Raw genomic sequence first — 26,189 nt, 5'->3', positions numbered from 1 at the left:
TCCAGTGTTCTTGGGCTTCCCTTGTGACTCAGCTGGTAAAGAATCTGCCTGCAATGTGAAAGACCTGGGTTCAATCTCTGGGTTGGGAAGATCCCCTGGAGAAGGGAAAGGCTACCCACTGGCCATTCCATGGACAGTCCGTGGGGTCACAAAGAGTCGGACACGACTGAATGACTTTCACTTTCTCCAGTTTTTAAACTTTTTTCTTTTTCTCTTATTTTGGCCATGTCAGCCATATGGGGCCATTTGGCTATCAGAAGTCCAGTCAGGAAAAATAAATGGAAATGAAATATGAAGATAAAGGCTCGCAGGGACAGATCAAAAGGATCATGCAGTGGTGGGGCTGAAAAGGACCTTAGAGCATCCAGTAGCGTTAGAGAAATTTACTCCATGTTTTATTTACAGTATAATGAGAATGAAACATTAGGAAGGTGAAATGTCTTGTCCAAGTTCAGCCCTATCTATTGGCTCCCAGTTCAGTTCTCTTCCTGTAGCATCAAGCAGAGTTTTAAAGACATTTGAAATTATGTATTTTAATGGGATTTGGGTATGACCTATGGTAATTTCTAATTCTGCTTATTTTTGATTGTTAAAACTAGCTAAAATATATAACATAAATATAGTTCTATTCAGCATGATAATCTTCCTTCATTAAGCTAACACAACATATGTTATAGGTAAACACTCTCATTATTTGAATTAAATAATTACATGGATAATATCTTAATTCCCCAAAATGGGTCATAACATACCCCATGGCTTATTTGTCCATCTACACATATGTTTTTGAGCACTCAATTTTAAGTACAATACATTTTGGTCATTTACATGCCAAGGAATGACCTATAATCATGATGAAAATTGGGCTTTACATTGCAGTGAATTATCCTCATTTGCTAGAAAAAATTACAACTTGAATCCACTTTTATCATAAAACAACTTGAAAGAAAACGTGATTATATTTTTATCGGTAAACCTTTTGGAAGCTTCACGGATAAAACAGCTTAACAGCAGCTTGTGACAGTGTTAAGCTGCCAGAGAGACATCTCAGAATGGGTCATAACATACCTCTACACCAATGTAACTTACACTGTACTTTGAAGGAGTGGATGTGGCCTATGTTTTATTCTTTTTATTTTCACTGAGTTATTTTTATTCAATACAGAAAGTCATGGTTTTATCACCTGTTTTCCATTTCAATTGTATTGAATTCCATTTAATGAGTGAAATGGCCTGTATTTCTGCATTTAAATTTAGAAAGTGCTTTCTGAAAGTGATCAAGTTCATGTTATCAAAATATCAGATTAAAAACAGCAACCTAATCATGAGATATTTGATACCATCTTCACGTCAGGTATGTTTGCATTTTGAGGGGTTAGCTAGGAGTTTTCCCAGACATGGAGACAATTTTATGAAATCCTAGAATTATTTAATAGAAGGCTTACAGGTAAATTTTATAACTTTAAATAACAATGGACAAGCATTGCAGATGGAAGGTTTTAACTCCATAAAGCCTAATTTTAATAATGATATTTAATTCCACTTGTTTGAAATTAACAAAGAGTAAGTTAGAGGTGACTTTATCTTGTTAAATTGTAGATCTTAATTTTGATTGCAATTCACCTGAGAGCACTTAGCACAAGTATTTACCTGAGTTAATTTACACCATTTACACCTCGACTACAATGGATTAAAAATCTATGTTTTTATATAAAAACAGTTAAGTCATGTATAAATATTTTATTACTTGTAGATAATATTTCAAGGCAATTGTGTATTTCATTTTTTTGCCCCAGTAAACTCCAAAACCTAACGCTTTTGTTTAATATAAAAATTAAGGTTTCAGAATCACCATGGTGATTGTATCCTATGGAAAAATGTATTACTTCATAGATTTTAAATTGCTCAAGGGTACAAAGAAATATTAAAAAGTAATTTCATAGATCATAACAAAGCCAACATTTTATATTGTTTTTCACAAAATTTAAAATTAATTTGAACAGCTAAGTCTATTAACATCAAAGAGTAAATCTATTTCAGTGAAAAATTATTTTCATATGTAAGCTTTTTTATGAAACAATTTTATGAAGAATATTAATGAAAAATTTTTCTTACATATTGAATCATTTACTTATTTGATATGTTTTCTTGGAAAGCAAATACATTTTCCTGATTATGTCCCTCTGAGGAGATATTAAAAAGTCATGTATAATATTTTTGTTTTACAACCAGTGATACAGCATTTGTACAGTTATCTCTGAGAATTTCATTCTGGTTGCCTCTGCACTAATGAGATGCTTCTAGGTATAGATACTCTCCACTACATGGAGAGCATAAGCGACACAACACCTTTGCTCATATTCAGTTGAACTTATTTAATTTTGCAGCCAAATGCACCACACTCCAGTTCCCATAATCCCATTTTTGTCCCTTTTCAACTGCGTTGTTGATGGACAGGGAATTTGTCTTTACTTATTCTTGAGTCTCATTCTCTACCTTAACCCATCTTATAAGCAGATTTGACTGCATTTGACGTTCAAAGTGCAGAGAATTTCATTACCAAGTTAAAGATATAATTGTTATCAGTCATTTAATCAATTATCAAGTGCCACCACCAAGCAGACCACAGATAGTATTGTCCAGATATGCACATTTTAATCAAAAAGGAAAATGTGTGCTTTTCTCCACAATAAAGAGAGAAGGAAATTTTCAAGAAAAAATCCATGTAGACACTTTACCTAAAACTAAAAGAACCACAGGTTTTTTTGCCTAGAGAATCCCAGGGATAGGGGAGCCTGGTGGGCTGCCGTCTATGGGCTGCACAGAGTCGGACACGACTGAAGTGACTTAGCAGCAGCAGCAGCTGGTATTTTTAGTTAAGTTTTGTCTTTTTTCACAACATAAAATTCATAAATAGTTTTCTTTCTATTAAGAATTCTAGTGAAAAGTTGAAACTCACCTGAATGCCAGGATGAGATCTGCAGCTCAAAGTCATCTCCTCCCTTCTCCTTCCATCTGCTCCTCAGTAGATCAGAAGCACAGTTTGGCTATCCTGGGCGTGGGAAACTATCCAGTTCCTTTCCATTGACTCTCCAGCCCAGTTGTTTTTTTTTTCTTCTCTGACCCACACGTGATTAGGGACGTCTGGGTCCCTTGGCATATTCTCGGTTGAAGGAAAATTTGACAGTCCTTAAATTCCACACTAGTGTCTTTGTGAGTTTCCAAGGAATACAAAGCAGACCTTTCCCTGGAGCTTAGCTTGGAGAGGTTTCTCCTGTCTGCATCCTTCAATGCACAATTTATGTCTTTGTGGAAGTGCTGAGGGAATAAAGCCAAGTTTTTCTTTGCTTCTTTCTGCTGCAGTGCAAACTCATTCACAAAGTGTGCCCTGCTCTGTCTTAGTTTCCAAGGGCAGAGCCTGGTGGACTTGTTCCAAGTCAGGGGCTACATGATTGTGCTTTCAGGCATTGCTGCTCCTCTGCTTCTGTACCAAAGAATGGCAGATTTAATCTAATTGAATTCCACTGCAGTGATTTATTTATGTTTTGCTCAAGGAGTATTCCCATTACTTAAGTCTGGCATTTGAAGTGAACTATGAATAGTGTTATATATATAATGAATACTGTTAAGGATACAAGTTCTTACAATCTGTAACCAGTGAATGTTCACTCCTTGTTTCATAGATTGAAATAAATATCAAGAGCTGTAGGTATTACAGTATGTTTTGATGACTTTTGTTGATCCAGTAATAAAAGTGACTCTGTTGGGCTTTACCCCAATAGGTGACTGTCTTAGCATTGATAGAAACCTCGGAAACAACCCAGGTAATATTTAAATTGGCAAGTTTTGCTCTAGCCTTAAGAAACAAACCAAACCATAATTACTAATGTATTTGCAGGTAAAAACTATTCGCATCCACATTAACTTAACTATTGAAAAGTTTGGTGGTAAACCATGTCCTCCAGGGGAAAGTCTGTAATGTATTAGATAAAATAACCATTTAATTAGAAATTAGAATGCTGCAGTTATATAAAGTTGTGAGATTTATATGAAATGTAAAAAAGTTTACCTAAAGCTAACTAGCAGATTGAATCATGCAAAAATGCCAGTATACAACTGTGTTTGATCTGCAAGATGGAAAGATCATGCCTTCAACCTGACAAGCAGGAGTTACACTGTCTAGTAGAATTTTAACTTACTGTGGTAACTATTGTTTAAATTTTAAAGGGTAATGACTGTCACATTATGATTTCACTAATGGAGACTTGGCATATCCTTTATAATTTTCTCTTGGGGGAAAAAGAAGGCATTGGATCATTGTTGTCAATGCCGGGCTTTCTTCTAATTATGTCTCAGTCCCAAATCCCCAAATCTAAAGTGCTAGTCTAGCATTTTGGAATAATTTAAGAGAAAACCAAAGGCCTTCTGAATGTTACATATTTTACAGCTATCTCTCTGAATCAAGTGTAACATAAAAATGTGACCCCGATATTAAAACTGAAATAATTGCCTTTGTTGAAGTATCAGAATGAAGTGTCCCTAATTATTAACTCATCGAATTCCTCCTCAATGCCTTAGGCAGAAGCAGCTCTGGTTTTTGAACAGGTAGAACGCCTCTGTTTTTCTGTCAGAAGAACTGTAGCACTGTAACAAAGCATTTTTAGCCTGTAAATCTGTAAAGTGAGCTACAGGATTTGAAAAGCAAAAACAGTTCTGAAATATACAGAGTAGCTTACATTCCATGTCTGGGATAAAGTACATATGACAAAATAATATCAAGGTCATACTATGAACATTTGGAATATAGAAATATGTTCATAGAAAGACATTATGGGCATTGTTTCTTAACTAATATCAGATATTGTCATTTTCTGGAAATAGTAGATATGTATACAAATCTAATCACCTGACCCATCTCATTTTTGCATTATGGCTCCAGCTGAATTTTTTGATAGAATTATACATACATTACCACCAGCTGCCTCTTCTTAGTCTTAAGTATAATTCCATTTAGGGACTCTGTTATTGTATCAAAACAGAATAGAAATCCAGTTATGTAGTTCAAGAGTCTTCACAACTGGTACTCTTTGATTGTGCATTGTGTGAACCACTCCTCTGATGAAATCCTTGATTCATCATTATGTCCTGGTCTTATTTTAGCATCCTTGAACAGCACCTGCCTGAAAGTGACTGCGATAGTTCCAGTTGTATGAGCACCGTGTTACTAGGGTATGAGCAGAGAATTTTATAACTGGGAAGAGCCTCTTACAGTGAGAACAACTGCAGCTCAGAAGGTCACACCCAGTCACACAACTACTTCCTGGCATGATTAGAGTTCTTTCTGTTCAACCTTAATTCCTTGCCTCACATGTATGTAGGTTTATTTATTTATATTTTTTGGATGTGCTGCATCTTCATTATGGCACAAGCTCAGTAGTTGTGGCATGGAATTGATTGCCCCATGGCATGTGGGATCTTAATTCCTCCACCAAGTATCAAACCCATGTCCCCTGCATTGGAAGGCAGATTCTTAACCACTGGACTGCCAGGGAAGTCTGTGCATGTAGATTTAGGTGCATTCACCAAGTGTGAACCCAATAGGGATACCTATACCAACTGGGCTACCCTAGTGATTCAGACAGTAAAGAATCTGCCTGCAGTGTGGGAGACTTGGGTTCGATCCCTGGGTTGGGAAGATCCCTTGGAGGAGACATGGCCACCTACTCCAGTATTCTTGCCTGGAGAATCCCCATGGACAGAGGAGCCTGATGGGCTACAGTCCATGGGGTTGCAGAGTGGGTCACGAATGGGCGACAAAACCCAACACATACCAACTGTATTCCTATTCCTATGCCAACATGATAAGAATTCATTAGAAAAGAATCAATGAAGCAAATGAATCAAAAGAATGAATGTATTCTGACTCCCTAGTAGATAGGTTTCCTCAGAAAAGGCAGTGTATATTATAAGTTTCTTTAGTACATTTGTAGAGTGAAAACATAAAGGAAGTAGAGTATATTCCCTGAATTTATGTCTTCAAAATATCTTAATGTTTTAACTTTTCAAAAAAAGTCTTGCCAGTGGATTTTTCTGCCTTTCACTCTGCTTAGTTAGAATATCCGGAAATTACAAACTTGGTTGTAGTTCCTCAAAGGACTTAATAATTCCACTCTAAAGAAACAACATCAAAACAGGTTCAGGATGATTAAAGTGCCTAAATCCTCTTGGGGGCTATTCACTTATAATTTGTTATTTCTTGGGCTGTCAAAGGCAGCTTTTGTGAATGGGAAATAATTGTTATTTACAGTCTTGTTTGCCTTTGATAGAGGCTTATGTTGCTGCCAAGGTTACTCAGGGTTTGAAAGGGAAGAAGATTCACTTTCCCTTTTTTCTCCATCAGTGGTTTGTTAAATCTGAAATAAAGCAAAGAAAACTCTTTTTAGTCTATTAATAAAAAGAGAAGAATGGAAGACAGACTCAGTTGGACTGTGCTCATGTCTAGAGGAATGAAATATTAGTTATGCCATCAAATTAATTTGTATAAATGGACTGCCAACGTGAAAAACTTCATGCAAGAACTTTTAGCCTGAAGTTATTTTATATTTCTGTTGACAGTCTTTGTCCTGGATTAAATCTCAGATTCAAAAAAGAAAGAAAAAAAAAAGTAGGTATCCAACAAAGATTTTGAACAGAACTGAGAAAAACATTTTCATTGTGATGGACAGGGATACTGTGCATCATTCACAAATATGACCTATCTCTTAATTCTGCAGAGCTCCAGAGCTCCTCTTGCCGTTGAACTTGGCTTCTTTCTCATATAATTTGAAGATATTATGTACATTCAAAGGTAGCTTTGCTGGCACATGCAGGTCCCCATGCTCCTACTGCACAGCAGTGAAGCTGTTAGCACACAAGAAGTTGCCTCTCTGCCATATAAAAATTCAATTCAAAGCTCCAGATACAACCTTAATTAAAAGTTCATGGAAACAAATGCTTGTCTATCGGGCCTTACAACTTGCCAAACTCTGGCTCCGCTGTACCATCAGAGCGAGTGGATTCTGCAGGCATTGACCTTCCAGGAAAAATATCTGGCTTCCAGCAACGCACATTCTGGGCCGTCACGAAAAACCTGGGAGGAGCCACATGTTTTCTATAAATTAATTGCTGAAAAACTGCCTCATGTATCAAGATCCTCTTCTTGAATTTCACCTGGAATATGCTCCCACTGCCATGTCTAAAAGATATTCAGATTTCCTCCGAGTAATGCTTGTATGTGCTCAGTTGCTTAGTCATGTCCATCTCTTTGTGACCCTATGGACTGTAGCCTGCCAGGCACTTCTGTCCATAGGATTCTCCAGGCGAGAATACTGGAGTGGGTTGCCATTTCCTCTTCCAGGGGATCTTCCTGACCCAGGGACTGAACCCGCATCTCTTGCCTCTCCTGCATTGGCAGACGGATTCTTTACCACTTCACTGCCTTGGAAGCCCAGTAATGCACAAATCTAACTAAATATACAGATTCTACATTTCACACCGTCATCTGGAAATCTGAATAAACGTACACTCTACAACCAATATTTTCTCCTGCTACTATGGACATGTCCTTTGTTGATTCACCCTCCAGGGCCTGGCTCCTAGTTTGTGTTCAGTAAATAAAGCTGAATGAAGAACATACTCTCATGAAGTGAGTGGTGCTCTTCTTGTAACTGAGGAAATGGCTTAAACTGGTTAAGTATCAGACCCAAGGTCGTGTGTCTCTTAAGTGGCATAGATCTGACTTTTAACCTAGGCAATGCAATTCCACACCCCATCTTCTTAAGCAGTGCAGGCTTTACTCCTTACAAAAGAGCTTGATTTTCTCAGAATCAAACCACTTGAGTTTATTTTATTCAGAGGTAAACCTAGACTTTTTAGAGCTTGAAGCTTATACAACTTGGGAGATCCTTTTTGAGAAAATATGTATGAAATTCAGAGTATAAGGTTATCAATAGGACCTTGAAAGAGGTCTGTGCAAGTAATGGACCCAAAGCTTATACTAGATTGGTTTCATGCAAACCTGCCTCTGCTCCTCTCACTCAGCCTTTTGGTCCCTAGCCTCAGAACAGCATTTTCTTAGAAAAAGCCATTCTAAGGCAGTGAGATAACCTGGTGGTCCATTTAAACACACATTTTGACCTAAAGTTTTGTTGCATCTTCTTATAGCAATTTACCCCTAATTTCTGTGTGGTAGGAATGATTGCAAGAGAGATTTTACTCCAAGAACTCAGAAAAATGCCTATTTTCTGGCATCTGGGACACAAGGATATGGTTATTAACCTCAAGTGTCATGTGGTCTGTAAGGGCAGAGAGACATGTTAACAGTCTTAATGTAGTGGGATAAAAGCTTTGTGCTGTGTGCTTAGTCACTCAGTCATGTCCGATTCTTTGCCACCCTATGGATTGTAGCCCATCAGGCTCCTCTGTCCATAGGGATTCTCCAAGCAAGAATACTGAAATGGGTTGCCATGCCCTCCTTCAGGGGATCTTCCCAACCCAGGGATTGAATCCATCTCCTACATTGCAGGTGGATTCTTTGCCATCTAAGCCACCAGGGAAGCCCTGAAAGTATGTAAAATGCTAAAGAAGTCCCACCTGTCTTTAGAGATTGGACTGTTATTCTGCCACCTCCATGGAGCTTTCTCATACTTCTCCATCCCTCACTGGTCTCTGAAGTGATGAGACACTTTAGATCGCTAGTAAAATATCACATACAAAGGTGTATGGCTGTGCCTGGTCTTCCCCATTAGACTGGAAGCTCCTTGAAGGCAGGTAGTTTGCCTTTTGCCACAGGCTGTCAGGGGTGAGTGCTGAATAACTGTGTGGCTGAGTGATGGGTGGATGGATATGAATGGGCCATAGCAATCTTTCTGGACAATATAATCTAAAAACCAGGCAACAGAAGCTGTCACTGAGTGTGAAAGTTGAGGTAAACTTTTTGTTTGTTTAGTATGTTCTTGGGAATTAAGGACATTTGTATTTTATCCCAAAAGGAATTCATAAAATTAATTTGGTCTATATGTTTTCCCCTAGTAGCTCAGCTGGTAAAGAATCTGCCTGCAATGTAGGAGACCCCAGTTCGATTCCTGGGTTGGGAAGATCCCTTGAAGGAGGGAAAGGCTACCCACTCCAGTATTCTGGCCTGGAGAATTCCATGCACTATACAGTCCAGGGAGTCGCAAAGAGTTGGACACGACTAAGCAACTTTCAGTTTCATATGTTTTTTAATTAAGGTACAATTCACATAATATAAAACCAACCACTTTGAAGTGAACAATTTTGAAATTCAGTGCCACCTTTATCTTGTTCCAAAACATTTTCATCACCCCAAAAGGAAACCTCCATCCATTAAGCAGTTACTGCCTACTTCCCTACCCCCACCTTCCAGGCCCTGGTGAGCACTACTCTGCTTTCTGTTTCTCTGAGTTTATCTGTTCTGAATATTTCATGTAAATGGAATCAAAGAATATGTGACATTTTGTGTCTGGTTTCTTTTACTTAGCATAGTATTTTCAAGGTTCATTCATGTTATAGCATATATCACCACCTCATTCCTTCTGTGGCTGAATAATATTCCATTGTAGGCATAAGCCATAATTTATGTATCTATTCATCCATTGTTGGACATTTGTGTTGCTTATAATCTTTAGTTATTGTGAATAATGCTGCTATGGACATGCGTGTCCATGTATTTATTTGAGTCCCTGTCCTTTTAATTCTTTTGTGTATGTATATCTGTGCTTGGTCACTCAGTCCTGTCCGACTCTTTGCGACCCTTTGGACTATAGCCAGCCAGGTTCTTCTCTCCATGGGATTTTTCAGGCAAGAATACTGGAATGAGTTGCCATTTTCTTCAGGGAATCTTCCCCACCCAGGGATCGAATCAGTTTCTCCTGTGTTTCCTGCATTGTTGGTGGATGTTTTACCTTCTGAGCCACTGGGAAGCCCATATATATAACTAGAGGCAATGGCACCCCACTCCAGTACTCTTGCCTGGAAAATCCCATGGATGGAGGAGCCTGGTAGGCTGCAATCCATGGGGTCGCTAAGAGTTGGACACGACTGAGCGACTTCACTTTCACTTTTCACTCTCATGCATTGGAGGAGGAAATGGCAACCCACTCCACTGTTCTTGCCTGGAGAATCCCAGGGATGGGGGAGCCTGGTGGGCTGCCATCTATGGGGTCACACAGAGTCGGACATGACTGAAGCAACTTAGCAGCAGCAGCAGCAGTGATTCTATGTTTAAGTTTTTTGAGGAAATACCAAATTGTTCTCCACAGTGGGTGTACCATTTTACAATCCCACCAGAGTGTTTTGATTTCTCCACCACTTATTTTAGTTGCATTTTTTAAAATTATAATCATCCTAGAGCAACTGGGATAGATGTTTATATCCAAATGATTCTTCCTATTAGTTTAAAGGTATTCAATAGTCCTGACTGTTAATTCACATTCATTTCCAATTTTCAGTTTGAGTCTCAGAATATGAATTCTTTGGTATTTTAAAACACTTGCTAAGAATCAGTTAAATCACAACAGTATCATATGTAAACAGTATCATATGAGGGTGAGATGTCAGGAGATAAAGAAGGGTGTTCAACCCATCAAGTTTCTTGAAAAAAATAATGAAATTTTAAAATGTTATGCAAGAGAAATGAAGCCTTTTAGTCAAATTTCATCTTAGTCATTTAATTTAGTCTTTATTTTTAGACTTATCTGAGAAGTGGGTTTCTGGAGATGAGTTAAAAAATAAATGCAACCACATCTTGGTTGGACTTCCCAGGTGGCGCTAGTGGTAAAGAGTCCACCTGCCAACACAGGAGATGCAGAGGACGTGGGTTCAAACCCTGGGTCAGGAAGATCCTCTGGAGGAACACATTGCACCCCTCTCCAGTATTTGTGCCTGGAGAATCCCATGGACAGAGGAGCCTGGCTGGCTACAGTCCACGGGGTCACAAGAGTCGGACACAACTGAGTGTCTGAGCACCACCACCACATCTTGCTTATCTAAATTGTATATTTTTTAAATTTTAAGTTTATTTTTAAATCGAAGGATAATTGCTTTACAGAATTGTGTTGGTTTCTGCCAGACATCAACATGAATCAGCCATAAGGGTACATATGTCCTCTCCCTCTTGAATCTCTCTCCCATCTCCCTGCCCATCCCACCCCTCTAGGTTGTCACGGAGCCCTGGTTTGAGTTCCCTGAGTCATACAGCAAATTCCCACTGCTATCTATTTTACACATGGTAATGTAAGTTTCCATGTTATTCTCTCCATCCATAAGTTGTATTTTATCATCAACAAATACTGCTTCAAAGTTACTGACTCATGTTCTTCATCAAATGCGTGGGTGTCTAACACCCTTTGGCTTACTCCTCTTTATACACACAGAACACAACATTAGAAGATCAAACATCTCTAGTTGCATCCTTTTGTCCAGTCTGTCTTTGAGAAGTTACAAACTAAGAGTTAATCTGAGAACTGGACTATCTGAAAATCTGAATGATGATGAGGGTGTTTACAGTGGACAGCTGTCTTGAATTTAAAATCATAGATTCTTATAACCTTAGAGTTGTAAGGAAGCCTTGGAGTCAATGGTTTAAAACAGATAAATTACTAGAACATTTTCCCACATCTTTTCATGCAAAGGAAATACTAAGCAGAGCCCTTACATTAAGCAAACAAAAGACCAGACATCAAAACAATTCAACAACAAACAGAAACAATATTGCTGTGCTTAGTCAGGGCTGGAGGCTGGCACTCTGAAGCTACTGAATGGACTGACCATCCTAATTCTATCCTTCTCCCCACCCCAGCACTTCTGTGGACCCTCCTCAGATGCTGCAGAACACAATCTGGAAACACCTCCCTCCTCCATGGAAGAATTCAGCTGCTGTTTGAACAGTTTAAGTGACCAGGAGCTCTCTTCCTCAGAGGAGGCATCTATTCTGTTTATGAACATGTTAGAGTATAAGAGGGCTTCCCAGGTGGCACTAGTGGTAATGAATCCTCCTGCCAATGCAGGAGACACAGGAGACTCAGGTTCAACCCCTGGGCTGGAACGATCCCCTGGAGGAGGAAATGGCAACCCACTCCAGTATTCTTGCCTGGGAAACCCCATGGACAGTAGAATATGAGAAAGAAATTGGATACATTGATCCCGACTTAGCCAATAGACTATTGGCTATTGTCTTAGTCTTTGCAACTCAAAAATCTCTTTTCCAGATCTAGATTTGTAAAGTTAGGTGTAATGTCTTCTTTTTCTAGTCTAAGTATCCCATTTATTGCCATTTCTCTAGAAATAAGGTCGTTTCCAGCCCACTGCTGCCCTCAACATTTGTGCCTGGAATTGTTCCAGCTCACCCTGGATATACTATTCCAGGTATAGACTGGTCAGTAATAGATACACTGGTGAACACCTCTTTCCCCAATGCTCTCAAGACTGGACTTTTGCTATTGAAACCTAAGATGGTACATTTTTGGCAGTGCGATTTCACTATTGGCACAAAGTAAGTTTGCAGTCAATAGAAAACAGATATTCTCCGTAAGAACTGATGATTTTCCAGTTCCCTTAAACCCCTAACAGGTTATGTGTTGTAGTGAACTTATAGACTATTTGGAGAATAGTTACTTAAACACAGTATAGTATTTTAGGACTGGGACTTCCCTGGTGGCTAAGTTGGTAAAGAATCTACCTGTAATGCAAGAGATCGGGTTTGATCCCTGCATCAAGAAGACTCCCTGGAGAAGTGGCAACCCACTCCATTATTCTTGCCTGGGGAATCCCATCAACAGAGGAGCCTGGCCAGCTACAGACCATGGGGTCGCAAGAGTCAGACGTGACTTAGCAACTGAACCACCACCACCAACGTTTTAGGATATAAATATTTTTCTCGTTCTCAACTATTGAGGGTTATTAATTTGGCCATCCTGTAGGATTAAAAGAAATTGAGATGTAACATATTTTTCAATACAATAAATATAAAAAGGCTGAGACCCAAAGACCTAGAATGATGGGCAAATATTTGTCCAGCCAAAGCCCACAATTTGCCCAAAACAGTTGCAATTTATGCAGGCTGTTCTAGCTACATAGTCAGTGAACTTTTTTTCCAGAAATAAGTAAATGTCTAGGTTTGGCCAACAATTTCAATAATCACCTTAAATAAGGGCTCTTTATGCTGAATTACACTGGCTCCTTGCACTAACCCTGGTCCCCTTTGCATCTACATGGGATAGTGATGAAGAGCTGTCAGAGAACTGAGATTATGTTTTCTTCATAGATTCTGAAATCAGAAAACCATTCCAATCCACAGCAATTCGTCTTGAATGCCATCCACTGCTGACATGTCTAACTTAGATATCCTTCTATACAGGGCTCTCAATAGAATATTTCTAACCAGATTATGGAAGGATTTCTAACAATACATTTTTGGTCCTAGAAGATGTTTGGAGTCAAAGTCAAGTCAAGCCTAAGTCAAGGTTTAAGAAGCCAGACCTTGATAACTCTAGTCCTTCCCTTCTTTGAAAATGTAAAAGTTGAATGCTCTGTAAAGAGTGAGAAATTAGTTTAAAAGTAGGAAAGTAGAATTCTGCCACCTTTTTCAGCTCACTCCTATAAGGCAAAATTATTTAGGGTATTTCAGGAGGTGTTTTGAAGTATATTTTCAGGATTCATAAAAAATTACCATGTATATGTATGGCAAATGAGATGTAATTGTATTCTTGGTTATTCATAAATGCTTGCAGTATTTAGAGTCACTGCTAATAACAGTAAAATGGTATAAAAATAGCAGTATTCGTTAACTGCTAGAACCTAGGTAACCAGATCCTTTAAAAAACATTTTAGTACATAATATACAACAGTGATCTAGTCAAGTAGCTTGGAAAGATAGTGACAATAATAAATGTAAACTATTAATATTATTGTTTGGGGCATCTGTTAAGTTGTATTAGGCCTGAGTTCTTTCATGTGAATGTGTGAGCTCTCATCAATCACCCATCATTCCCAAAGGCAACAGATCATAATGGCTATTTCTCCTTTAGGACAATGCCAGGCTTAACGAATTTAAGTCCCGCTAGTGGCAGTAAAGCTAAGTACTCTCAGGGGAAAAATGGAGCAGTTATTTGTCTTTTTTCTTTTCTGTAGTAACATTAAAAATAGTCACCAAACAATTGACTTTGATGTGTTAGCTTCCAAGGTATCATTAAAAAGATTTCCTATAATCACTTTTTAAAATTCCTCGTGAGAAGCTTACTTATGATTTAAGTCTGTATTTTATACGGACTTCTCTCTGAAGACTTCCAATGGGCCATTTTATGTAGGTGTATATGAGTACACATGGGAGCATGTGGGTCTGTGTGTCTCTTTTGTTCCTTGTGATAAAATTACAGATGTAAAAAAAAAAAACTGGAAGAAATATTATCAAGGTAATGGAACTAATTATTTGATCCCATGTAGATATTTTCAAGACATTTGAGACTTATATCTTGTTTATATGTCTCAAAGCCTAAGCCTTATAGACATGCATTGGCTCATATCTTCTAGACACAGAGTTTTGTAGGTTGTAGACATATAGAGGCCTATATAGGGCTTCCCAGATGGCACTAGTGGTTAAAAACCCACCTGCCAATGCAGGAGAAATAAGAGATGAGGGTTCTACCCCTGGGTCAGGAAGATCCCCTGGAGGAGGGCATGGCAACTCACTCCAGTGTCTTTGCCTGGAGAATCCCATGGGCAGAGGAGCCTGGCAGACAACAGTCCATTGGATCTCAAAAAGTTGGATACGACTAAAGCAACTTAGCACGCATGCACACAGAGGCCTGTATCTTATAAATGCAGAGCTTTATACCTTATAGACGCATGGGCCTACGCTTTGTGGACATATACTGGCTATAACTTTTGGACTCTTAGGAATCTATACTGTATAGATACATACAGGCCTGAACGCATATGGACTTATAGGGACTTCCCTGGTGGTCCAGTGGTTAAGGCTCCATACTTACAATGCAAGGATTGTGGGTTCAATTCCTGATCAGGAACTAAGATCCCACATGCCATGCAGTACAGTCAAAGGGAAAAAAAAAAGCATATAGACTTATGTAGAGGCCTATTACATATAGGTCTATATAACTATAGACCCATATAAGCCTAGTATTGAAACATAGAGGCCTATACTTAGTTGCAAGTGACTGAAAATTCCTTAATGAGTATTTTAAAGGCCTAAGCATACACAGTTATGATGTCCCAATAATCACAGAATCTTCAAACTTCAAGATTTATTTATTCCTCTGGGCTCTTCTGTACAACATTTGATGGACAAGGAAACTGAGAATCTAGGTAATTTATACTAGACTCACAGATCTCATCCACAGGGATGAGACGCGAAGTATTTTGATTTAAGGACATTGTAGATGTTCTTTGTGTATAACCATAACTATATATTATATATTAAGAGAGCTTTTCAACCAGAAATCCTCTTCAGATATACATTCAGTGTTGAAAGAACATTGATTCATGTTAACTGAACATGTTTACTTCACCAAATCAGGCTCCAAATTTAGCACATCATTTTTATGCAATGTTTTTTTATTTTTTAAAACCTCCCTCATGTTATGTTCCTTTTATATGCGTATATTGGCAAATCTACAACAGTATCAAAATGGGGTCTCTGAGATATTCTAAAGCATCCTGATATTTTTACAGTTAATATGTTTCACTTAAAACATCACCAAAGCAGGTTGTTACCAGCTTGTAATTTATTTAAATTGCTATTGACTTCATTTCCATTTTTGTAGTCTGTTGCTTAGCATTTCAGAGACAGAAAAAAATGAATTCAGATTATGCAATATAATTTTTTTGAAAATATGTGTTCAATCTTGTTAGACCTGTAAGTAACAACTAGTTTCAAAAATTAAAAATAACTAAAGATACCTAACGTTAAGCTGGATACCTTCTTTTCAAAATGAGATGAACATTTTCAGAGAGGCTGTCTTGGACATTGGAAGCTGCCAAGTAAGCTAGTATAGGCTGGGTCTTGTATGGAGTATTGATTCAGATGTCATAATTAAATGAGCCTGAGACTGAGCTCAGATAGAAACTGTTTGGAAAGATGGATAAAGAGTCAGGAAGAGAGATGAGTTAGAGTCTCTTTCTCTAATAGTACTTGTCAGAATTTCAAGGGTGAGAGATTCTATCAATTGGAACGAGAACGGTGTGGGTGTGATGGGCTTTGGCACCTTATCAATTCTCTCCCTTCTAAGACAGCATGTGTGTGACATCTGTGATTTACTTCCGATCTACCAGTCTGGTGAGCATGAGTCTTGAGTTTGCTGCCAAATTACTGTACTCGTCTCCATGCTAAAAGGCTGCTGTCACGTTTAAGACTGTCAGAAATTCAGATCTTTCCCGCGGGTGATCCCAGAAAACACATAAAATAGGGACTTTTTTGTGTATGGAGAAAAATATGTGGAAGTTATGCTGTTGCAAATCAATTTATTTTATACCAAATCAGCCCTCCCAATTTCTGCATATATGGTTTAAACAATATTATAGCTGTATCAATGGAAATATAAAATGTAAAGACAAATTGTCTTATAACCTCAACACCCAAAAAAAAAATAAAATAAATGCTACTTCCCCCAGTCTCTGTCCATAGGCACCATATAATATTAACTTTTACATTTAGAAAATTTTTCTGATTATCAGCAATTCATCCCCATAAGCAGATTTCCCCCCAAAGTGGAGAGGAGGGCATATTCTTGGTTGACTGGAAAAGGAGGTGCTCTAGCATGCATGACACAATAGCAGGATGGACATGAATTTGATTGCAATAGCCCCCAAAGAGACCCACATCTCCCCTATTTCTGGTGTAGCCCTTGGAAGGTCTTCTCATTCACCAGTCAACTTTGTACAGATTAGATTCTCTCATCTTCACATCCTTACTGTCAAAAAGAGAGAAGCGGCTGATATAAGCACAGAGGGCATTAGTAATAGTTGATATTTTTCTTTAAAGGCCACCTCCTCTTGGCCCTGTAGCAAGGAGAGATATCATTTAAAGTTGACACAGCAGTTCCTCTGGCCATCAGAATCGTGACCTTCCAACCTGGGAACTGGTCTGATCTATAGAATTTATCGAAAGGACCTTAATATTGCACGGTGGCAGTGCTCAGTGAACGTTTGCTCACCATCTCCCTCTCTCTGCTTTATCCTCATTATTAGAAGAGTCGTTCTTTCAAGCCATTTAGTCACCTCGGGAACTGTATAGTGACCCTAATGATAATTCTCTTTGCCACACACACACACACACACACACGCACATAATCTTTCTCTGATCATTTGGCCTAACCTGCCCCACCCCCCAAAATGAAATTTACAAGCGCCTTTTATTCTTAAGGCCTCTGAAATTTGTTTTCTTCCTTAAGAGCTGTAAACACATTGGAACACCATCAGGATGTACTTTATATACTGAGAAGATAACTTCCTGCCCATTTATAACATGGAGGATAGAGGATATATATGTTTGCAAATTATCAGAAACATGGTAGAAATTGTTTTATAGATATTGGGAAGTGCTTACATTTTTTAGAAATCTATACCTGAAAGAACCTTAGTTGTTCTGCTGCCTAACTCCCTAATCCCACAAATAAGCAGGAGGAGATTCCGAAAACTTAAGTTTATCACCTTGGAACCTGAAATACCTGTTAGTCTAGCATAGACTTTGGAGTCAAAAGGCCTGCTGTGAATCACTGATTTGCCTCGTACTTAATCCCTGGGAATCTGTGGGCAGTTTATTCAGCACCTGTCTGTACCTTGGTTTTCTCAACCATACCATGGAGAGAAGATGCCTGTATCTAAGATTATTGTGAGGATTAAATGAGATCATGTGGCCAAAATGCTTAGCATCTTTCCTAGCACAGTGTAGCTAATAGGAGCTACTGTTTAGTTAATGGAAATAGTGGTCCAGGTTGGATTTGGAGGTGGTAGCAGTAACAGAATGATTGTTCTTAAACCACATAGAGAGCTTGGACCTCTAAGACTGCCTCCCTTTTCTTGCCACACACCCCTATATCTGAGGGAAACGGGGGTCTGATTTTAAGAAACCTCATCTTGAAGAAATACTTTTTCCTCCAGCACTTGGACTTTCATTCTCATGTCTAGATAGAAGGAAAGTGTGTTGTGCATTTAGACAATCCCTGCTGGAAAGTGTTGCCAGAAATAAACAAGCTGTCAGGAGCAAGTGATTCATTTCTCATCTACACAGATGACATCTGGTTTAAGTGTGATGAATACATGCTTGTTTAAATCATATGGTGACGGTGATGCTATCTGACAGAAATGTTTGCAAATATTTTGGGAATCCCCTAAGTGCTTGCTACCAAAAGAGTGAGCTTATTTAAAAAAAGAAAAAGGCAGAAACTTCAGTCTATCAAATCAATGCTTGTCTCAGTCTCCTAAGGCTACGAGATTTTCAGCTACACCTGCTACACTGCTTGAAGATTAAGAAGCGGCTATTTTGACATTAAATGTGGATGTCCTTAGCGATGTGCTGGTGTGTAACAAATGCTCAGTGGTCATTAGGACATTAGGAAGCAGCGTTTGAATAAAAGAAATGTCAAGCGCACCTACATGTTTGAATGGATTTCAAGAATTTAATGTTTTGGTTATTGTTTTCATTACCTTTACAGCTATTCATTTAATAGTGTTTAGTGGGTTGTATTATGCCAAACACAGAAGAGCCTGAAAGGAAATGAAGACATGTGCCTGCCAGGGGACCTCACATGGCTACTAAGGAAATAATCAGTGTTAACATAATGCTTGATTATTTAGATTCATAACAGAAAGAGGTGACACGTCCTGCAAAGTGTTTATGTCCAGAGAATTATTAGTCATTCTGGGTTGTTCTTGCCAAGGCGATTCCTTGCCATCCTGAATAACCTGAGAATTAGCAGTATTTAACTGAAATATACTGATAGTCATTTATATGCAGGGAATTTAAATTATATATAGAAATTCTGCATTATCTGAATATTGAAAGTTAAAGGCTTATGCATAATGCATAACAATTGCTCAGTGAGTTAGGAATAAACATTTACATGGAGTAAAATCATATGAAGCATGTGTCAAAGCATAAAGAATGCACGCTTGATATATAGCCCATTTAATAATAAATTCATGCAAAGAAGAACAAATTTCTCTTCTTATGCATGACATCAATAGGTACTATTTGTATAACACATTACAGTTTTTAAAGTACTTTCCATGAATGATATCATATGAGATAATATCCTACTTTAATTCAGTTAATTAATTATATTTTCAACAGTATAATCGGCATTTCAAATATACAGTTGTTTTCCTGAAACATCAATAAACAAAATTAATTTTATGTGCTATTTATATAAAATAAGCCCCACATATTTCAAAATAATTTATTTTTACATATGAAGTCTATCATCTCGATCACTGTATTTTCTTCAAGCTATTTGTTTCTAGTTTACATTTAGAAAGATGAGGAGATTTATCAGCAACATTGTAGTAAGTATTTTATGGTGCAACCTAAAAGATGCCAATTTGTATTTAACATAAATTATAAATTTCTCAGGTACATCCTGAAGCATTAATGGTAGTAGGGTAAATGTGAGGGGAGATCATCTCTGCTCTGATGAGAATGAGCTTCAGTTAATGGTAAGAAGTCTAGTGATCTAGATTTGAATAGGATCTTTGAGTGTCTTAACCTGATTAGATTTTATAAAAATATAAAATGCACAAGAGTACATATGAACACATGCGTGTGTGAAAATATACATTTATATTCATATGTGTGTGTCTGTGCATAGAAAGAAGAGTGAAAGTGCCCATAAAACTGATGAGTTAAGAGAAAGTTAAAGAGAAAATGGGTAAATAAAAGGGTTTTTTTTCAGTCTATATATTATTATAAATAATTATAATAATATGGTTATTTTTAACCATACTAATAATAGCTAAAATGATTTCATTTGTTTGCAATGAGAATATCTGAGAATATATTCATTTGTAACTTGTGTAAAAATAAATAAATAAGCCTAAAATGTTTGATGATACTGGAGTGGGTAGCCGTTCCCTTCTCCAGGGGATCTTCCCAACCCAGGGATTGAATCCAGGTCTCCTGCATTGCAGGCGGATTCTTTACCAGGTGAGCCACCAAGGAAGCCCTTGGAAATTTGTATTTGTATTCATTATATGTGTGTCTATGCATAGAAAGAAGAGTGAAAATGCACATAAAACTGATGAGTTAAGAGAAAGTTAAAGAGAAAATGGGCAAATAAAAGGGATCATTTTTTTTAGTCTATATATTATTATTTTGGTATAATTCACTTCAGTTCAATTCAGTTCAGTCGCTCAGTCGTGTCCAACTCTTTGCGACCCCATGAATCGCAGCACACCAGGCCTTCCTGTCCATCACCAACTCCTGGAGTCCAACTCCATGGACATCCAAACTCATGTCCATCGAGTCAGTGATGCCATCCAGTCATCTCATCCTCTGTCGTCCCCTTCTTCTGCCCCCAATCCCTCCCAGCATCAGGGTCTTTTCCAATAAGTCAACTTTTCGCATGAGGTGGCCAAAGTACTGGAGTTTCAGCCTCAGCATCAGTCCTTCCAAAGAACACCCAGGACTGATCTCCTTTAGGATGGACTGGTTGGATCTCCTTGCAGTCCAAGGGATTCTCAAGAGTCTTCTCCAGCACCACAGTTCAAAAGCATCAATTCTTCAGTGCTCAGCTTTCTTCACAGTTCAACTCTCACATCCATACATGACCACTGGAAAAACCATAGCCTTGACTAGACGGACCTTTGTTGGCAAAGTCATGTCTCTGCTTTTGAATATGCTATCTAGGTTGGTCATAACTTTCCTTCCAAGGAGTAAGTGTCTTTTAATTTCATGGCTGCAATCACCACCTGCAGTGATTTTGGTATAATAATGCAGTATTATTTCATTTATTTGCAATGAGAATATATTCATTTGTAACTCAGGTAAAAATAAATAAAGAAACCTGAAATGTATAAGGATACCAAGAGTAAAAAGTAGACCAACCTGGTCAGATCTTTGTTATGTTTTAGAGAAACTTTCTGGCTTTCCTTTTTCAAGCAGGGATTGCACTGAGTATCTCCAGAGGGTGAACCTCCCACTTTGGTCTTTCATCTCTCACTTGATATATTCCTGGCCAGTGGCTCACTGTTGAATAATGGGCTTTGAGGGTAGGAGAGGGGCTCTAATTTGTAGTACTTGTTGATCTTCATGTTGTATATAAACTCTCCTGGTGGCCAGTTTTCAGCTACCAATCTGATGTTAAATGGCTCAAAAAAAAAGTCTCTGGAAATTATTGATCGACTTTTATCCCAGTGACTTAAATTGTGGCATCTACAGCTTTGATTCTCTGCCATAGGATTGTTTCTTTGGATTGGATATCCAATTTCCCTGAAATCCTGTGCTAAGCGTAGGGGGAGGCTAATAATGAGAGGAAGTGGGAGACTCAGTTAAAAATTCTCTAGCCAACCCAAGAGTGAAACTGAAGCCTCAGGGCTGAGTCATGCCGAGCCTGTAGCCTGATCCAAGTGGCAGTTACCAGCCTTCCCACAATGGCAATGGGCATGTTCCCAACCCAACACTGCCAGCATGGGAGCAGATTTACTTGGCCTCTTCAAGCTCTTCATTATAAAATGGAAATCATCATTCACAGAATGCCTAAGAATGACAAATCACTTCGAAACGAGAAATGCTCTTTAAATATTTGCACCTAATTTGTTTTCTTCGACACATTTAAAGGCTGTCCAAGTTTCTCCAACTGTTTACATGATTCCTACAGATTTGCACTCTCATTCTGCTCTGCATCAAAACAACAGGTCAGTTCTAGAGACAGAGAAGGCAGCTCTCTGTGCCTCTAAGAGGCATCCCTCTTAAAACACAGTTTGCAGTAAAGATGTAAATATGCCTCCTGGGTTGCTCAGATGGTAAAGAATCTGCTTACAATGTGGGAGACCCGGGTTCAATCCTTGGGTCAGGAAGATCCCCTGGAGGAGGAAATGACAACCCACTCCAGTGTTCTTGCCTAGAGAATCCCATGGACAGAAGAGCCTGGTGGTCTATAGGGTCATAAAGAACTGGATACGACTGAGCGACTTTCACTTTCACTTACAGTAAAAGGCTAGTTAGCTTAATCCTGTGCTTTGGGCTGGCCCATCAAGGACAACTACACTGAGGAAGGGGTTTTGACTTAATTAAGATGAGGCCTCTTTCAAGTGACTGCCTGGAAATCAACAGAGAAGAGCCCAGGGGGTAATGCTAGCCTGCCTGCTCAAAGAGCAGAAGCTGCAAAGAAAGAAGTGTTTGAGGCTGTAGGCAAAAATGGATCCAAAAGATGAGAACAATATGCCCTGTCCCCAACCTAAGAATAGCTTCAGCCACAGATGAGAAGAAAATGCTCACTCCTTTGTGAGACAAACCCATCACAAATGGGAGTTGCAGGTACCAGTTTTGTCCACAATCAAGAAAGCAGCTGACTGATTTTTACAAATTAGACATCTTGGTATCAGCCGGGGTGTTTAGGTGATGCAGACCAGGGAAGGTTCATTAACGTAGCCAGCTCACGAAGTTTGAGATTCTCCAGGAGAGCAGCTTTGCTCAGTGTCCTACAGTGACCTTGGAAGGAGTCCTGGGGCTCCATTCGCAGTCTTTACAGCTATCTAGGGAAGCACACATAAGAAAGAAGTGTTTGATTTGGAGATTATAGACCTAAGAGAGGTAGCCTGAAGAATGTCTTCATCTCGGTTTGCTTTTGTTGCTTGCTGAGCATGCTGGCTCCACGGGAAGATTAGACCATTCTTGTTTGTTTGGACTAAGCATTCAGAAAACCCAAGATCCTGGGCCTCCTGCAGCCACCAGGCCGACTGGGGGATGCCTGGTGCTCTGCCCTGAACTAAAGGTCTTAGTCAAAATTTCTTTTTTTCTCCCCTTCTAATCTACCCTGAACTGAGCTTATGGTTGGTTTATTATGTAGTTGTATTTATTTTATTCTTTGGTCTGTGATTTTTTTTCTTTTGATCTGTGATCTCTGTTTTTTTAGCAGTAATTTGTAGAAAGCATGCTGGCATGGTGGTTCGAATACCACCCCAGGTACTGCTCAGAAGGGCTCACCGAACTTCAGCGGCTGTTAGATCAAAGCATAAACCAAAAACAGAAAGAATGTCTGGTGGTGAAACACTGGCCTTTCTGTGTGCTGGTTCCAATCTCACACAGATTGTCCTTCCTGCCTGGGAGAATCATTTCCAAAGCCTTTCACTAAAGAAATGTCAGCATTAGGATCAAAAGCTCCTGGCACCTTCCTGAGAGTCTAAGTGTAAGGGCTGGGAGGGCTTCTCCCTGGGTGTTGTCCGAATAAGGCAAATAGCAGGTTGGTTGGAGTGAACTTTGCTGGTGTTTGTTTTTATGCTGTTTAAACTTTGAAGATGCCTGTGGTTTTCCGATTCTATTAACTCTTCTGCTGAGTAAAGGTCTGTGTGAACCTTAAGTCTCATTTCTATTCTACATCATGCCCTATAGTATTCAAGTGGTATAATTGAGGTCGCTATTGTTTGTCCTACCTATGTGATGCTCTGGGAAGGAATCTTTCTGATTTCTTGTTTGGAATGTAATTAGGAATTCCAGGGAACCAAGGTTGTTGGATGGGCACCTTATGAACTGCATTAGCAGTAAATTCCCTGGTGACTCAAATGGTAAAGAATCTGCCTGCAATGCAGGAGACCTGGGTTCGATTCCTGGGTCAGGAAGATCCCCTGGTGAAGGGAATGGCTATCCACTCCAGTATTCTTGCCAGGAAAATCTCATGGTCAGAGGAGCCTGGTGGGCTACAGTCCATGGGGCCACAAGAGTCGGATATGATTGAGCAAATAACACTACCTTAACTAACTAAAGAATTGTTCACAAACTGCTTATGATTATAAATACAATCTATAAGCTATGTGAACTTCTGAATAGGCAATCTTTCTACCATATGAATTATTGACATGGATGAGGGTTAGTAATGGCCAGGATTACAGAGCCTCTGATGTACCAGGTAAAGTGATACGTGTTTTATATATTCATTTTTAACCCCCTAAAGTAGCTTAAAAGCTAAGTAATAATTTTACATTTTACATTTTACAATGTGAATAAAATCATCTCTCCAGGATCACCACCTACTAAGTAGCAAAGCTTCAGTCTGAACCTGGGTCTCCCTGACCCCAGAGGTCCCTCTGTCTCCATGATTCAATGCAGCTTTAGCAGAAAATGAGCAAGTGGTAAAAAAGTGGCCTACTACAAACAGGCAGAAGCACCACTTTGGAGAGGGGATTTCAAATAGCACACTCAATCTACCTATATAACTGCTGGCTTATTTAGAGTTAAATAAATCCTTTTAAAGGAATAAGATGCTCAAGGGAGATAGCATTAACATACAAGATGCTTCTCATGCATTCCCTACATTTTAAACAGAAGTAAGAGATGTTTTGATATATGAATTGAACAGTGCGGAATTTCACTACTGCTTCCAGAAATACCTTTCAGAAAATAGTGAGAAAAAATTTAGTGTTACCACAGAATTTCCTCATCAAGGATTGAAAGTCATTTTTCTTTCTTAGGACGCTTTGACTGTTAACATTTTTTTCTTTGTGGGTGGTTGATTGAAATTATTTCCCTTAAATATACCATGTATTTATGGCTATAGCAGTTTTTTTTGTTAATGATAGAAAGAATGTACATTCAAGTTCAGCAATCAGGACTACTGAAAAAGAAGGATGTAATTTAAAGGCCAAATTATTCTTCAGTGCCATTGTTGGCATTATTGTTCAGTTGCTAAGACGTGTCCAACTTTGCAACCCAGTGGACTGTAGCCTGCCAGGCTCCTCTGTCCATGGGATTTTCCAGACAAGAATACTGGAATGGGTTACCATTTCCTTTTTTGGAGGATCTTTCCGACCCAGGGATCGAACCCGTGTTTCCTGCATTAGCGGGTGGATTCTTTACCACTGAGCCACCAGGGAAGCCCCTTCAGTGTCATTAGAATATAGTATTTTTCTCTTTTAGGGTTGTTCTTTCTTCCTTTATTTGGTGGTGCCATGTTGCGTGTGGAATCCTAGTTCTCTAACCAGGAATCAAACCTGCCCCCTGTAATGGAAGTACAGAGTCTTAACCACTGGACTGCTGGGGTAGTCCTTCTTTAAAATTTGCTCCTTTCAATTAAAAAAAAAAAAAAAAAAGGTCTTGCAGTACATAAAGATTTCGTGCTTCATATGGTTTGGCTATCTGAACTAGTCTAATAAGAAAACTTCTAGAGAATTTTTGAAGATAACTCGGTGGCATTAAGAAAGACACATTCAAATGCCAGATATTCATATACACACATACACACAACACAGTACTCACACTCAGGTCACAAATACAGACACACAGGCACATAGGCAAACCCCTTCCCCATACACACTCATACCGAGCTAGTTATGTGCACACACACAAGCTAGTTGAAGTAAACGTGCAGATAACATAATCTGAGCTGACATTTATTGAATGACCAAGGTGTGCCTTCCACTGTGCTAAGCACTTCAGCCTCTGAAGGCATTGTCCTGTTTCTTTCTCAAGAGGGAGGTGCTCTGATGACCACCATTTTACAGATGAGGAATTGAGTTCAGAGAAATATAGGAAAGAAGAAAGGAAAGGAAAGAAGAAACACATGCTTCTCTGAACTGCACTAAAACTATCCATATCATCTAAAAACTTACAAGCATTTCAGCTTAAATATCTGCTCTGGCAATTTTTTATTCTACTGTAGAGCCGTGGAAAACTCTACTCAGCAAATTGTGATGCAAAATCAGTGTGCTGAGAATAAGCTTTCAGGACTGGATGTGTGCATGCCAAGTCGCTTCAGTTGGGTCTGACTATTTGCGATCCCATGGACTGTAGCCTGCCAGGCTCCTGTGTCCTTGGGATTCTCCAGGCAGGAATACTGGAGTGAGTTGCCGTTTCCTCCTCCAGGGGATCTTCCCAACCCAGGGCTGGAACCTGTTTCCTTTACATCTCCTGCATTGGCAGGGAGGGTCCTTACTACTAGCACCTCAAATCTTGACTTTGATATGAAAGG

This window comes from Bison bison, unplaced genomic scaffold (genome assembly GCF_000754665.1).
Source record: "Bison bison bison isolate TAMUID 2011002044 unplaced genomic scaffold, Bison_UMD1.0 scf7180017864483, whole genome shotgun sequence".
Taxonomy (NCBI): domain Eukaryota; kingdom Metazoa; phylum Chordata; class Mammalia; order Artiodactyla; family Bovidae; genus Bison; species Bison bison.
Note: the sequence above shows the minus strand (reverse complement) of the source record.